Source organism: Pongo abelii, chromosome 1 (assembly GCF_028885655.2).
Source record: "Pongo abelii isolate AG06213 chromosome 1, NHGRI_mPonAbe1-v2.0_pri, whole genome shotgun sequence".
NCBI classification, from domain to species: Eukaryota; Metazoa; Chordata; class Mammalia; order Primates; family Hominidae; genus Pongo; species Pongo abelii.
Window position 1 is genome coordinate 181,546,914 of NC_071985.2, and position 16,673 is coordinate 181,563,586.

The 16,673-nt window shown below is 39.4% G+C and overlaps 1 protein-coding gene and 2 pseudogenes across 9 annotated transcripts in view; 1 reads left to right on the top strand and 2 right to left on the bottom strand.

The window, feature by feature from the left end:
• OSBPL9 (oxysterol binding protein like 9) overlaps window positions 1-16,673 on the bottom strand; it is a 172,315-nt gene that overhangs the window by 75,567 nt on the left and 80,075 nt on the right.
• LOC112128593 (ADP/ATP translocase 3-like) lies at window positions 993-3,386 on the bottom strand (annotated as a pseudogene).
• On the top strand, window positions 4,050-5,135 carry LOC100453389 (glyceraldehyde-3-phosphate dehydrogenase-like; annotated as a pseudogene).

Consider the following 16,673-nt stretch of genomic DNA (forward strand, 5'->3'; position numbering starts at 1 on the left):
CACTTCTCATGGAGGCATTGCAAATTCCAGGAGAGGAAATGCAGACTGGACAATGCACTTAAAAGCTTGTCAGTGTGTGGCAGAAGCTGGTATATGAGAACTCTACTTTGTTCAATTTTGCTGTGAACCTAAAACTTCTTTAATTTAAGAACAAAAAAAAACCGGCTGGGTGCAGTGGCTCATGCCTGTAATCCCGGCATTTTGGGAGGCTGAGGCGGGCGGATCACCTGAGGTCAAGAGTTCAAGACCAGCCTGGCCAACATGGTAAAACCCCATCTCTACTAAAAATACAAAAATTAGCCGGGCATGGTGGCAGGTCCCTGTAACCCCAGTAACTCAGGAGGCTGAGGCAGGAGAATCACTTGAACCCGGGAGGCAGAGGTTGCAGTGAGCCAAGATCGTGCCACTGCACTCCAGTCTGGGCAACAGAGGGTGACTCTGTCTCAAAATAAATAAATAAATAAAATAAAAAACAAAAACAAACAAAAAACAACCACACAAGCCTTTTCAGGCCAGAAGTTGGAAGCCAGGGCCCACCAACAATGGGAGCTCTGGTAACAGTCCATGTTCTAGTTGGGACCCCAAACAGCTTCTCTGTGGGAGTAGTGATAAACTAGAATTAAAACAATTGCTTGGTCATATAGGTGGCCCAGAAAAATCTTGATGCCTGAAATTGATTTAAATGATCACAGATTTTTAGTGATTCCAGGCATCTACTAGCAAAAGCAAATGAAAATCTTTTCTGTAGGAAGATAACAACATCTTAGCTGCTAAATTAAGTTTACATAAACAATTTTTAAAATACAATGTCTAGCACATAAGCAAAGATAACCAAGTACACACAAATGGAGACACTTTTGGAGACAAAACCACACATAAACGAGAACCAAAAGACAACAGAAACACATCAACAGGAGCTCCAGATTATTGTATAAATGACATAATTTTTTCCTTTTTTATTTTTAGGGTTTTTTTTTTCACTTAGATTTATAAAATAATCAAATCAAATATAAATTCCAAAAGTGACAAATAATAAAAATTCAGAATTTAACAGATGAGTTCAACAGCAGATTAAGTGCAACCAAAGAGACAATTACAGAACTGGGAGCAGTTAGAAGAAATCCATCAGAACAAAAGACAGTAAGTCAAAGAGACAGAAAATATAGAAGAAAGGGTAAGCAATACAGAGTATGAGAAAATTAACACACATGTGATTGGAACCCCAGAAGAAGACAAAAGAGAGCATGGCACGGAAGCACCGTCCGGCTGAGAATTTTCCAAAACTGATTAAAGACATTCAGAAGTCCTAGGAATCCCAAGCAAGATAAATCAAAGAAATCCACAAGTTGGGCACATCTCAGTAAAAATACTGCAAACCAAAGATACAGGAAATATCTTTAAAACAGCCAGGGAGGAAAAAGGACAGGTTACTTTCAAATAAACAACAATTAATTTCAGGTAGGCTCTCAAAAGAAACAATGAGAACCAGGAGACAACAGAGTACGACATTTAATGGCTAAAAGAGAATAAATGTCAATTTAGAATTTACTGAAATATATCCTTTATGAATTAAGATGAAATAAACTCATTTTCAGACTGACAAAACCAGAATCTGCTATCAGCAGATGCTCATTAAATAAAATTCTAAAAAGTATTCTTTTCTAGGCATAAACAATGCCTGATGGAAGGTGGTAGGAGCTGCACAGAATGAAGAGCAACAGAAATTATAAGTATGTGGCTAAAACTAAATATTCTCTACATACCATCATAATATTTAATAATATCTTGTGGGGTTTTTTCTGGCTCTCAGTGTCCTGTTTTTATTGTTTTGCAGCAGCACGCCTAACACAGAACATAATTACAAATACTCACTGTGTAAAAGAAGAGCTAGTGCTTAAGTACAAATGGGAAATACAATTCCTTTTATTTAAATAAATACTTAAACACAACTCAGGTCCTATAAGCATCTGGACTCTAGGTCTGAGCTGGAGTTGCCTCGCCTGTGTGCTCACAATGACGTCATGATGTTCCCACCCCCCAGTAATCAATACATGGAATCAGGTGCCAATGGGGAATGTGATCACAACGAGCTCCTTTTCTAGAGCCTACCTCAGCCCTCTACAGACATGATCTCTGGCCAGGACAAAGATGACTGGAATTTTTTGAAGGTCCATAATCTGTAATAGTTAAGTATTCTACATGATTCTCTGGGTTGCCATTTCTATGGAGGAGACATATGCACTTAGGTGACTTTCTTCAGCTCATAATACAGGCCCAGACTTGGCCCCATGCCTGTGAGGATGTTGGATCATGCATCCTTGAAGGAGGCTTTGCCCCTTCATCTTAGGAGAGCTTCTGCCAACAATCAAGGGCACCTGTGTTCGTAATATCACCTCCTTTGCACCTGGACTGCATCACCATCTGCCTGCACTGTGAGGAGTGGGTAGGAGGCCACATGGGCCACTGTCATGGCCTGGACAATCATCCAGCTCACCATGTGGTGGGTGTTCTTGGGGTCAGGGAGCATGCCCTTGGCTGTATCATACACGCTGAGGTAGGTTGCCCAGCACATATGGATGCCCTGCACCGAGACGCTGAAGCCCTGGGACAGGCCTTGGATCCCATCAGCCTTGATCTTCTCCAGGCAGTCTGCCAGGCCTTTGAACTCCCACTATGTGCCCAATTTCCCAACATTGGCTGCCAAGCGGGTTCTGGCAAATTCCAGGGGGTAGAAGCAGCACAGGGAGATGGCCCCAGCCGCCCCTCAGGAAGCCAGGTTGCCTGCAAAATATCTCCAGAACTGTGCATGCTTATGCACACCTCCCAGAAAGACCTGCTTGTACTTATCCCTAAAGGCAAAGTTGAGGGCTTGCATGGGGAAGCAGTGGATGGTGCTGGCCAGGTGCCCCTCCAGAAGGACAAGTGCCCCTCCAGAAGGACAAGTGCCCTGCTCCTTGGGGATGTGGACCTTGCAGCCCACCACACCACGCCTTTGTACGGTGTCGCCACAATCTGCTTACTGGCTTGTTGCACCTGCAGCAGTGCCTTGACTGGCTCAACTCGGGTCGCTGCCCTCTTGGAAATAGCGAGGGCAATGCCTCCGGCCAGTAAGTCCTTGACAAAGGAGTGTGGCCTGTTCCATCCTGCTGGCCAGCGGGCAGCGGAGGGAGGGAGCCGCTTGCTCAGCTCTGCTGCTGCTGGGACCAAAAGGCTCTCATGGGATTTTAAATGAATATATGCAAAATTAAACTGCATAGAGATTGTATATACAAAACAATTGCATATAGATTGGAAAAGGGAAAATGGAATAAAAAGTTTTAAGTTTCTTACATTGTTTGGGAAGAAGATAAAATTATCAATGATTTTGATAACTGAAGGATTCATGTTATAATATCTAAAATAATCACTAAAAGAAAAGCTTTTTAAGTGTTTAACTTCTAAAATTAAAAAATCCAATAATAAAGATAACCCAAAAATTGACAAGAAAGGAGAAAAAAGAAATCAAATATACAAGACTGAAAGAAAGCATATAGTAAGACGGCAAATGTTTAAGCCTAAAAAATCAATAATTAAATGTGAGTGAAGTAAACGTGCTAATTAAAATACAAAGGCTTTAAGATTTGTAAAAGTATATGATGCTTACAAGTGACACATGATACATCACTCTCATTAATCAATAAAGCAAGCAGATGAAATATTAATAAGGACATAGAAGATTTAAACAGTCGATGAAAAAATTTGATTTAATGAGCATATACACAATGCTGAATACAACAAATGTAAAACAGATATTCTTTTTAAGCAGAACACAGAATATTTCTAAAAACTGACCAAATATTGGACCCTAAAACAAGTCTCAACAAATATCAAAGGACTGAAATCATATATTCTCTAACCATAGTGGAAATTTAAGCTAGAAACCAATAAAAAAAAAAAAAAGAAAAAAAAGATAAATTAGAAAATACTAGGGTTTTTGATGCTCTCTGCTCCTCTCATTTGACAGACAGCCGCCCCTTCTCATGCAGCACCAGCCGTGTCCCTGAGACACCATGGTGAAAATGAAGGCTGGAATAAACGGATTTGGCTGTATTGGCCACCTGGTCACCAGGGTTTCTTTTAACTCTGGCAAAGCAGGTATTGTTGTCATCAATGATCCCTTCTTTGACCTCAACTACATGGTCTACATGTTCCAGTATGATTCCACCCATTGCAAGTTCCATGGCAGCATCAAGGCTGAGAATGGGAAGCTTGTCATCAAGGGAAATCCCATCACCATCTTCCAGGAGTGAGATCCCACCAAAATCAAATGGGGGTGACACTGGTGCTGACTATGTTGTTGGGTCCATCAACATCTTCACTACCATGGAGAAGGCTGGGGCTCACTTAGAGGGGAGAGTCAAAAGGGTCTTCATCTCCGTCCTTTCTGCTGACACCCCCATGTTTGTGATGGACATGAACCACGAGAAGTAAGAAAATAGCCTTGAGATCCTCAGTAATGCCTCCTGCCCCACCAATTGATCACCCCACCCCCATCCAAGGTCATCCATGACAACTCTGGCATTGTGGAGGGACTCATAACCACACTCCATGCCATCACTGCCACCCAGAAGATGTGGGTAGACGGTACCTCTGGGAAACTGTGGCATGACGACCATGAGGCTCTCAAGAACATCATCCCTGCATCTACTGGTGCTGCCAAGGTTGTGGGCAAGGTCATCCCCAAACTGAATGGGAAGATCACTGGCATGGTCTTCCAAGTCCCCACCATCTACGTGTCAGATCTGATCTGCCATCCAGAAAACCCTGCCAAATACGATGACATTAAGAAGGTAGTGAAGCAGGCGCCGGAGGGCCCCCTAAAGGGCATCCTGAGCTATACTGAACACCTGGTTGTCTCCTCCGACTTTAAGTGAGAACCACTTTTCCATCTTCCATGATGGGGCCAGCACTGCCCTCAATGACCACTTTGTCAGGCTCAATTCCTAGTATGACAATGAAGATGAATCTGGCTACATCAACAGGATGGTGGACCTCATGGCCTCCAAGGAGTAAGTGCCCAGGACCACCAGCCCCAGTAAGAGCACTAAAGGACAAGAGAGGACCTCAGCTGCTGGGCAATACCTGCTGCACTCAAATCTAACAGAATAAACAGACATGCAAAAATCTCTTCTTGACACAGTTTCCGTGCCAGATCCCCTGAAGAGGGAGGGGCCTGGAAGGCCCCACCTTGTCATGTACCATCAATAAAGTCCCCTGTATGCAGCCAAAAAGAGAAAGAAAGAAAAATAAAACAAAATACTGAGATGTTTTGAAATTTTAAAAAATAAATACTTCTAAATAATCCATAGGTCAGGAAAAAATATCTGCACTAGAAATTAGAAAACACGTAGAACTGAATAAATGAAAATATGACATATTGATTCATTGGATACAGTTAAAGTAGTGCATAAAGGGAAATTTGTAGCCTTAAACGCATATATATATAAAAATTCATATATCTATTAAATGCATATATATAAAAAAGCAAAAAGGCTGAAAACAACAAGAAGTTCAAGATGAGTAGAAAAGGAAATGATAAAGAACATAAATTAATGAGATAGAGGGCAAACGTTCAATAGACAGGTTACTAAAGCCTAAGTTGGTTACCTAAAAATAACTAATGAAATTGATCAACTTCTAACAAAACTGACAGGAGGAGGAAGGGACGAAGACAACACAAACATGATGGCACAGATCATTAATGTCATGAATAAGAAAGAGGACATCACAACTGATGCACATACTCATAACTCCCTGACTATAAAACTGAAAATTTTAATTAAGTAGAAAATATTATTTAAGGAAATACAATTTACCAAAACTACCACAATAACAAATTTAAAAACCTAGATAGTGCTATAACTGTTAGGTTGGGCCACAGGAAAGTACCTTTTTGGTAGGTCAAAAACACTCTAATATTAAAATAATTGAAAATCATCCCACAAAGAAAAATCCAAGCCTAGAAGCCTTCACCAGAGAATTCTTAAGGAAAAAAATAATGCCAATCTCTAATACAAAATCTTCCAGATAATGGAAAAAGAGTGAACACTCCCCAACTCTTATTCAAGGCCAGCATAACTTTGACACCAATCTGACAAGACTGTTATTAGAGAAAAATTATAGGCAAATCTAACAGAATAAATAGACATGCAAAAATCCTATATGAAAACATTACAACAGAATAGCACAATCTATATACTGATGCATGACTCTTTCCTCTCCCAGTGGAATGTACTAAGAATAAAATGTGAAATGAATGAATGACCATGACCTTAAAAAATTAAAAGATCATCTCCAAGTTGGGTTTATTCTAGAAATACAAAGTTGGTTGAATATGTGAAAAAAAATCGATCAACATCTAACAATACAAAAATATATATGGAATAAGGTTATTTACTACAACATTTTTTGTAACTTTAAAATATTGGGGCCAGGCGTGGTGGCTCACGCCTGTAATCCCAGCACTTTGGGAGGCTGAGGGCAGCGGATCACCTGAGGTTGGGAGTTCCAGATGAGCCTGACCAACATGGAGAAACCCCATCTCTACTAAAAATACAAAATTAGCTGGGTGTGGTGGCATATGCCTGTAATTCCAGCTACTCTCGGGAGGCTGAGGCAGGAGAATCGCTTGAACCAGGGAGGCAGAGGTTGTGGTGAGCTGAGATCACACCATTGCACTCCAGCCTGGGCAACAAGAGCGAAACTCCATCTCAAAAAAAAAAAAGAAAAAAAAATATATGTATATGTATAGGAAACACCCTAAATACTCATACAGAGGAGAATGGTTGAATAAATCAAGGAATACTACGCAGGTATCAAAAAGAATAAAAGCCAGTTGCAGCAGCACACGCCTGCAGCCCCAGGAGATGGAAGGCTCACTTGAGCCCAAGAGTTCGAAACCAACCTGGACAATACAGTGAGACCCCATCTCTTAAAAACAAAGGAATGAGGAAGATTTCTTTAGTGATTTGGAGTGATTTTCAGATATATCATCAAATAAAAGATTTTTAAAAAGTGAAGTCTGTCTTTACTATAAGAAAAAAGGAATATCAGAAAACATACAAGTATTTTCTTATTTGTGCAAAAGAAATATAAAGATTCTAAAGAAAACTAAATAAATTGGTTACCTTACAAGCCACAGGTGAGAAAGGATGGGAAGCCAGGAAGAATAGGAACAGATTAGTAAGAATTAAGGAGGTAGCGGCACTCTGAATATATCTTTTTGTATACATTCAGCCTCTCAGAACCATAATATTTCACATAATCGAACCTCAGTGCCATGGAGTGAATGTTTGTGTTGCCCCAAAATTCCTATGTTGAAATCCTAACCTTCAATGTGATAGTATTAGGAGGTGAGACCTGTGGGAGGTAATTAGGTCATGAGGGTAGAACCCTCTTTAATGTGATGAGGCACCTCAGAGCTGTCTCACTCTCCTTCCAACACATGAGGATATAAGGACAAGAAGTTGACTGTGCAACCTGGAAGAAAGCTTTCACCAGAACCTGACCATGCTGGCATCCTGATCTAAACTTCCAGCCTCCAGAACTATGAGGAAATAAATGTTTGCTGTTTAAGCTACACAATCTATGTAATTTGTTATAGCAGCCCAAACTAAAACATCAAGTAACTTTGAAAAATCACCACCGAACCCACAGAAATACAAACTACCATCAGAGAATACTATAAACACCTCTATGCAAATAAACTAGAAAATCTAGAAGAAATGGATAAATTCCTCGACACATACACCCTCCCAGGACTAAACCAAGAAGTTGAATCTCTGAATAGACCAATAACAGGCTCTGAAATTGAGGCAATAATTAATAGCTTACCGACCAAAAAAAGTCCAGGACCAGATGGATTCACAGCCGAATTCTACCAGAGGTACGAGGAGGAGCTGGTACCATTCCTTCTGAAACTACTCCAATCAATAGAAAAAGAGAGAATCCTCCCTAACTCATTTTATGAGGCCAGCATCATCCTGATACCAAAGCCTGGCAGAGACACAACAAAAAAAGAGAATTTTAGACCAATATCCCTGATGAACATCGATGCAAAAATCCTCAATAAAATACTGGCAAACCGAATCCAGCAGCACATCAAAAAGCTTATCTACCATGATCAAGTGGGCTTCATCCCTGGGATGCAAGGCTGGTTCAACATATGCAAATCAATAAACGTAATCCAGCATATAAGCAGAACCAAAGACAAAAACCACATGATTATCTCAATAGATGCAGAAAAGGCCTTTGACAAAATTCAACAACCCTTCATGCTAAAAACTCTCAATAAATTAGGCAGTAAAAACTATCTATGACAAACCCACAGCCAATATCATACTGAATGGGCAAAAACTGGAAGCATTCCCTTTGAAAACTGGCACAAGACAGGGATGCCCTCTCTCACCTATTCAACATAGTGTTGGATGTTCTGGCCAGGGCAATCAGGCAGGAGAAGGAAATAAAAGGTATTCAATTAGGAAGAGAAGAAGTCAAATTGTCCCTGTTTGCAGATGACATGATTGTGTATCTAGAAGACCCCATCGTCTCAGCCCAAAATCTCCTTAAGCTGATAAGCAACCTCAGCAAAGTCTCAGGATACAAAATCAATGTGCAAAAATCACAAGCATTCTTATACACCAATAACAGACAAACAGCCAAATCATGAGTGAACTCCCATTCACAATTGCTTCAAAGAGAATAAAATACTTAGGAATCCAACTTACAAGGGACGTGAAGGACCTCTTCAAGGAGAACTACAAACCACTGCTCAATGAAATAAAAGAGGATACAAACAAATGGAAGAACATTCCATGCTCATGGGTAGGAAGAATCCACATCGTGAAAATGGCCATACTGCCCAAGGTAATTTACAGATTCAATGCCATCCCCATCAAGCTACCAATGACTTTCTTCACAGAATTGGAAAAAGCTACTTTAAAGTTCATATGGAACCAAAAAAGAGCCCACATTGCCAAGTCAATCCTAAGCCAAAAGAACAAACCTGGAGGCATGACGCTACCTGCCTTCAAACTATACTACAAGGCTACAGTAACCAAAACAGCATGGTACTGGTACCAGAACAGAGATATAGACCAATGGAACAGAACAGAGTCCTCAGAAATAATGCCACACATCTACAACTATCTGATCTTTGACAAACCTGACAAAAAACAAGAAATGGGGAAAGCATTCCCTATTTAATAAATGGTGCTGGGAAAACTGGCTAGCCATATGTAGAAAGCTGAAACTGGATCCCTTCCTTACACCTTATACAAAAATTCATTCAAGATGGATTAAAGACTGAAATGTTAGACCTAAAACCATAAAAGCCCTAGAAGAAAACCTAGGCAATACCATTCAGGATATAGGCATGGGCAAGGACTTCATGTCTAAAACACCAAAAGCAATGGCAACAAAAGCCAAAATTGACAAATGGGATCTAATTAAACTAAAGAGCTTCTGCACAGCAAAAGAAACTACCATCAGAGTGAACAGGCAACCTACAGAATGGGAGAAAATTTTTGCAATCTACTCATCTGACAAAGGGCTAATATCCAGAATCTACAAAGAACTCAAATTTACAAGAAAAAAACAAACAACCCCATCAAAAAGTGGGTGAAGGATATGAACAGACACTTCTCAAAAGAAGACATTTATGCAGCCAAAAGACACATGAAAAAATGCTCATCATCACTGGCCATCAGAGAAATGCAAATCAAAACCACAATGAGATACCATCTCACACCAGTTAGAATGGCAATCATTAAAAAGTCAGGAAACAACAGGTGCTGGAGAGGATGTGGAGAAATAGAAACACTTTTACACTGTTAGTGGGACTGTAAACTAGTTCAACCATTGTGGAAGTCAGTGTGGCGATTCCTCAGGGATCTAGAACTAGAAATACCATTTGACCCAGCCATCCCATTACTGGGTATATACCCAAAGGATTATAAATCATGCTGCTATAAAGACACATGTACACGTATGTTTATTGCAGCACTATTCACAACAGCAAAGACTTGGAACCAACCCAAATGTCCAACAACGATAGACTGGATTAAGAAAATGTGGCACATATACACCATGGAATGCTATGCAGCCATAAAAAATGATGAGTTCATCTCCTTTGTAGGGACATGGATCAAGCTGGAAACCATCATTCTCAGCAAACTATCGCAAGGACAAAAAACGAAACACTGCATGTTCTCATTCATAGGTGGGAATTGAACAATGAGAACACATGGACACAGGAAGGGGAACATCACACACTGGGGCCTGTTGTGGGGTGGGGGGAGAGGGGAGGGATAGCATTAGGATATATATCTAATGTTAAATGATGAGTTAATGGGTGCAGTACACCAACATGGCACATGTATACATATGTAACCAACCTGCACGTTGTGCACATGTACCCTAAAACTTAAGAGTATAAAAAAAAAAACCAAAAAACAGTATTTTGACTATATAGTGAAAGGATAGGCCAAAAAAAAAAAAGAACCATATACAAATACAATACTCTAGTTAGTAAATTTGATTTTCATAGGCGTACATGTTAGCAATTCTGTAACTAAAGACAAGTGAATATATTATAGATAATGAGAACCAGGTTTCTTACTATCAGAAAAAAATTAGAAATACAGAAAGGGAGAAGGTTAGAAGAAACCTTGTGATGTTGAACTACAATTGGAGGTTTCAGTATGAACTCATGATTTTAGGTAAATAAATTCACAGAGTACTGGACTATAACCCATAGAATATAATAAATATCCACAAGTCCAATATTAATATAAAATAATTGAATAAGTAAATAAATAGGGGAGATGGGACATCTCTTCCTTTAGAAGAATTACAATGGGCCAGGCGCGGTGGCTCACGCCTGTAATCCCAGCACTTTGGGTGGCCGAGGTGGGTGGATCACCTGAGGTCAGGAGTTCGAGACCAGCCTGGCCAATATGGTGAAACCCTGTCTCTACTAAAAATACAAAAATTAGTCAGGCATGGTGGTGGGTGCCTGTAATCTCAGCTACTCGGGAGGCTGAGGCAGGAGAATTGCTGGAACCGGGGAGGCAGCAGTTGCAGTGAGCTGAGATCATGCCATTGCACTCCAGTCCGGGTGACAACAGGGAGACTCCATCTCAAAAAAAAAAAAAAAATTACAATGAATAAGTGTAGAAGGACTGACAAAAGTTAAAAATCACCATTAGACCAACACCACAGCAATAATTACATCAGGCAAGATCCACTGATGGCTAAAATCAGTGGGCAAAAGTGAGGAGAAACAGGAAATTGGCACAGATTCAAAGTATCTCCCACAAGAGAATAAAGTATCTCCCCCAAATGAATAAATAATAATTTTATAATGGAAAAATCTGGTACACTATCTTAATCAAGTGATCAAGGTTAACATCTCCAGTAATAAGATTAATTGACATCCTATACCTCAGAATACAATCCACCGAGACAAGGAACAGCATCATTTTTGTGGTATTCTTGCCAAAAATATACAATTGCAATCGAATCATGAGAACATATCAGATAAATCCAAAATGAGAGACATTCTACAAAATAACTGACCAATACTCATAAAAAATGTCAAGGTCATGAAAGATGAAAAACAAATAAAGAATTATTACAACTAAAAGCAATGTGGCATCCTGGATTGAATCCTAGAACAGAAAAGGAGCATTAGAGGGAAAATTCACATGAGCTCTGTAATTTAGTTAAAAGTACTGTACCAAACAGGTGGAAGATCCGGCTCAGGACATTAGAGCCTGAGTAGGGTGAAGAGGGCATGCATCATGTAAAGGCACAACCTAGCATAGGGCATGAGAGCCCAAAGCAAGAGGAAAAGGGAAGCTATACAATGGAAAAGTCCAATATGAGGAGTCAGAACCCAAGAAGGAAGGTGTCCACATTGCAGTGAACAGGCTCCGCATGGCACAAGGTTTCCAAGGCTGAATGGAGTGATGGTGACATTTACAAAGGGACATGGATGATTGGAAAATAATTACATACAGAAGGATTCATCAAATAAGTAAATACAACAAAGATAAAGTTTTTCTCACTTTTGGAAAACGGAGTTAAATATAGTAAGGGAAAAAACAGAATTATTTCTGTTGTGATAGACTGTAACTGGAGGTATCAGCATGACCTCATCATGGTTTTCAATATACATGTAGATAAATACATATGGAAATAAATATGAACATGGATGTACACATGTGTACACACAAGCACACCCCTATGTATGTAACATTCATATGTGTCTTAGCTCTATGTACATAACATTCATATGTTTCTTAGCTCTCTAGAGGGCCTGGGAGCCATAACACTTTATAAGCAGTAACTACACCTAGCACTGGGTGTTGTTCTAAATATCATCTCCATTAGAAGAAACCAGCGCTCCTTGGAAAAATGGTTGATTCCAGAACTAGGACAGAGAAGGTATAAAATGAGCCTGGAATGTCTTTTTGTGCCAGAAAGTAAGGAAATACCTAAAGAATGACAGGGGCATGTTAAAAGGACACAGAGGTCAGCTTAAATAGGATTCCTCTGGTCAAACTGAGGACAATTTGAGCATCAAAATAAATAAAGACATTTGTGTTTGTAAAGGTGAACTCAGGGAAAGCTTCTGAGGCAAGGAAATTAAAGCTGAGTTTTAAAACTGAGTGGAAATTAGAGGCAAAGGTATGTGAGTGTATATGTGTGTGTCTGGGTGAGAGGGAGAGAGAGAGACAGAAAAAAGTGGGGGTATGTGGAGAAGGAGTGGGGCACTGACAGGGAAGACATTCCAGGTAAAAAAGACAGACTAAGCAAACGAGGGCAAATTACTATACTATACAAAAAAAGAGGGAAAATTACTATACAGGAGCAGGAGCAGGACTAATGTATACATGTAGCTTTGCTACTTCTTTCTAGTGTTGACTTTAATAAGCCACTTGTATTGTCTGAATATGTATTTTTATGCTGTTTTATGATAGTCTCAAAAAAATGAATATTCATTTTGCACCTTAAAATTGGAAGTTGAACTAAATTCTCCCTTCCAGCTGAAAATTCAAGAGTCAATATTATTCTGACTAATCTAATCCACCTTCTCCCATTCTCCTAGCATGTCAGTAAACAAACCTCTACTCCAATGGATCTAATAGAAAAAAGGGCTTTGTGTCTATGAAGTATCAGAGATGTCTGGTTATTATTCAATCACAACAAATTGTTCATATGAGAAATAAAAATACAGTAATGATATACACAATTCAAAACCACCCGCAGAGGCAACTCTCTAGAAGTAAAATTAAAGCTATACTAACTCTGAGTGAATCCCTACCGAAAAGGGCCTAACTTAATGAGCTAGTTAAAACAACTTTGAGTACTACAGTATTTTACCAAATATATAAAGTTAACTCCTCTTCCCTTTTTTTAATAATGTTATTTGTACATTCAGCTTATCTCTAGACTTTCTTCTCTAGCAACTACCACTTCTATTCATTATATCTTCCAGCTTGCTTTCCATCCTCTAAGCCAGTGGGCTCCAAATTTTGTTTGACTGTGACCCACAATAAGAAGTACATTTTATAACTTCACCCAGTTCATACATACATATACACACATATGTGTACATACACATATACATATAAACTAGAATATTCGTTTCAGAAAAGAGTGCTTGCTCTTATTATATGCCATACACATTGATATTTTTCTGTCTGTTGTAATTCATTTTTTTAAAATGCTGACTTGGGCCCACTAAATAGACCTTTATAATCCATTAATGGACTGCAATCCAGTTTGGAAAACACTACTCTAAGCCACCCCGATGTCCCACAAAGCTGTTGCTTTTTAGTATCTCTTAAGCTGCACAGTGTAAAGGCCAAGAGGGCTGACTCTTGGGTCCAAATCCTCGTCTGATACGTAGCTTTGACCTTATTCATTCTGACCTTGGGCAAGATACTTAAATTCTCTAAGCTTTACTTTTCTCATCTATAATCTAAGGATGATAATATTACCTATGGAGATGGTAACAGTACCTAGGCCTTATAAGGTTGTGAGATTTAAATGAGATAATCTGTACAATATGCCTGACATACATGAAAACACCAATGTCACATGTTCTATCAATCTAACAGAGAAAACTAGTTCTACTAATCCAGAGAACAATCTGCCAGAGAAAATTAGTAGAGAAGAGATTACTGGTAACTCCTAATTCCCAATAATGTCTGGTTTATATGGAAACAATATAAGGTACACAGAGGAAAACAGTATTTATCTAGTACATAAAATACATTTTCAGGATTTTATCATCTTTGCTCATTTATTACATATCTAGTCACATTTTCTATATTATACACATTTGAATAAGAATATGAAGTTATTCAAAAGATTTCACTCTTCCAGTGTGACTCACACAATCTAAACTACAAGAAGTAGCTTTTAGGACAACTTTCTAAAACTCCTATACCTTACCATTCCTGATCCACTGCTTAGGAATCTGTCCTCCTAAAGTCATATCTTCTCCTTTAAGATACAAACAACTATGAATATATTACTGCCTGTATACAAAAGAAAGTGGTTATTTGCCTGTTCTGCAATTTAAGTAAAAAAAAAAAAAAGTAACCTCTATAATCAGGAAGGCCTCCTTTTCTCTTAAAGTTATTGTGAAATAAAAACATTTCACAAAAACCACGTTTACAAGATTAACTGCTGAGACACTGCTCAGGTAGCTGCTGAGCCCCAATATGCGTGGGGTACTACGTTTGGGATATGAGCAAGGATAAAACAATTCATGATCTCAAGTAATTAAGTCTCCTGAAAAGTACAATAACTTGGGTAGGTAGTATATCATTTGGTGAGGTATTATCTTCACCCTTTTTTTTTTTTAAGAAATACGGTCTCACTCTGTTGCCCAGGTTGGAGAGCAGTAGCATGATCATAGCTTATTACAACCTCAAATTCCTGGGCTCAAGCGGTCCTCCTGCTTCCGTCTCCCAAGTAGTTAGGACCACAGGCACAGGCCACTATGCCCAGCTAATTTTTTATTCTTTTAGAGATGGGTGTGGGGCTGGGTTTTGCTATGTTGCTCAGCTGGTCTTGAACTCTTGGCCTCAAAGGATCCTCCTGCCTCAGCCTCCCAAGCAGCTGGGATTATAGGCATGAGCCATAGTGCCCAACTATCTTCACCCATTCTATCAGCCTCTGTCAACTAAGCAAAAAATAAAATAAAATAAATAAAAAATAAAAAATAAAAAAAAATGGGACAGGGGAGCTTTTAAAGAATTAAAGTTAGTTTTATTTAGAAGTCTTACTGAGGACTGTTACCTAGGAGAGTCTTTTAGAGAATCTTTGTTAGACTGTTTCAAAGTAGGGTTTTAGACACAGTTTATAAATTGGTGGCGGCAGTTTTGTATGTGCTTATAAGTTATAGTAGAGCAAAATCTCATTAAAGTTTGGGTGTAAGGGCATATCTGGTTATATATTATGGAGGCATAATCACTAATCTTGTTGGACATTATCTTATGTGCAGAAAGAGGCAACGACTAGAATCACTGAACTTGCCTTTTCTAAAAATGCAGTGATTAAGCTGGAGATATGGGAAAATGTGTTCTATCTTGTTTATTGTCTTTAGGGCTTTTTGTTGTTGTTGTTTTTGGAATACCGTGCTCAGTCACTGAGTCAGGGCCTTTGTGAAATTTTGTTGGCAAGGGATTTTGTGAAATTCTGGCAAGTAGAATGAGCAAACATCAAACATTCTCATTTTCTTACATTTGCTGCTTTGTCTCACACCTCTAATATCTTTGCTTACTAGAATTCTATTCACTCTTCTGGGCTATGCTACAATGTCACTTTCTCCACCTATGTTGCTCATGGTAAGAGCACCTGCTCTCTCCTTCCTTAAATTTATTCAAATATTCCAATGCTCAGGCAATATATAAATACATACACCATGTACCAGTCATTGTCTTAGGCATTAGGGACACAAATTGGAGCAACAGTTTAGAGCTCTAGTCCAACAATAATCACCCACAGCCAGTTTGCATGCCGCCCCACCCCGTACGCTGTCCTCATTTGTGAAAGGGACCCAGGGCCTGTCCTTCATGGCCGGCACTCATGGGCCGCACGCACTCACCTGTGTCATCTGAACAATGACCATTCCTGGCCAGCACAGGGTCTAGGATGCACTATGTTCTCAGGGTCTGTCCTGGTGCCTTTCTGTTTTTGTTGAATGAAAAACTGTTTCTGGTGACTGATACATATTAACTGAAATCCCTTTCATCTAGTTCCCCTTATGAGGTTCAGAAGATTCAGTGTCTGGGGGCCTGATTTAGAACACAGGGCTTATCAGGCTGGTCTCAAACTCCTGACCTCAGGTGATCCACCCACCTCAGCCTCCGAAAGTGCAGGGATTACGGCGTGAGCCACCACGCCTGGCCTATTCAAGAATATTGAGGGACAGAAAATATCTATATATATCCATCCTCAGAGCCTTAAATATACGGGTCACTACAGTGTTTATTATTTTAATTTTTGTTTCTTAGGGGTTTTTTTTTGGTGGTTGTTTTTTGAGACGGAGCATCACTCCGTTGCCCAGGCTGTAGTGCAGTGGCGCAATGGCCCGCCTCTGTAATCTCAGCACTTTG